This window comes from Penaeus monodon, chromosome 30 (assembly GCF_015228065.2).
Source record: "Penaeus monodon isolate SGIC_2016 chromosome 30, NSTDA_Pmon_1, whole genome shotgun sequence".
Taxonomy (NCBI): Eukaryota; Metazoa; Arthropoda; class Malacostraca; order Decapoda; family Penaeidae; genus Penaeus; species Penaeus monodon.
The window spans coordinates 2,974,900-2,975,211 of NC_051415.1; the positions used below are offsets into that span (position 1 = coordinate 2,974,900).

Below are 312 nucleotides of genomic sequence, written 5' to 3' on the forward strand. Positions count from 1 at the left end.
ATTCTTGCGTGACTAAGTAGTGTTATTTATGTCACATATTTACATAATTCCAGGCTTTGTTCCAACAAACACACACGTGAATATTAAGATCAGTCATTTAGTCAGTAAGATATTCATTTATTATTTGTTTGTTAGTTCTGTTTCTTTCATTTACAAGATTTTTATGTGAAATTATTTCCATTTTTTCCTTTTTTTATCTTGAATTCTCTCCGTTCTCATCTCTGTCTCCCTTTCCTTTTTTCTTCTTCTTTATTCATTATTATTACTGTCGCTTCTTACCATTAGCGACGAGCAGTCCCAATAGAACACAAA

General features: G+C 30.8%; 1 protein-coding gene across 1 annotated transcript in view; it reads right to left on the bottom strand.

Moving 5' to 3' along the window:
* Nucleotides 1-312, bottom strand: part of LOC119592267 (single-minded homolog 2-like) — a gene marked incomplete at both ends in the record, with an annotated part of 148,326 nt that overhangs the window by 46,030 nt on the left and 101,984 nt on the right.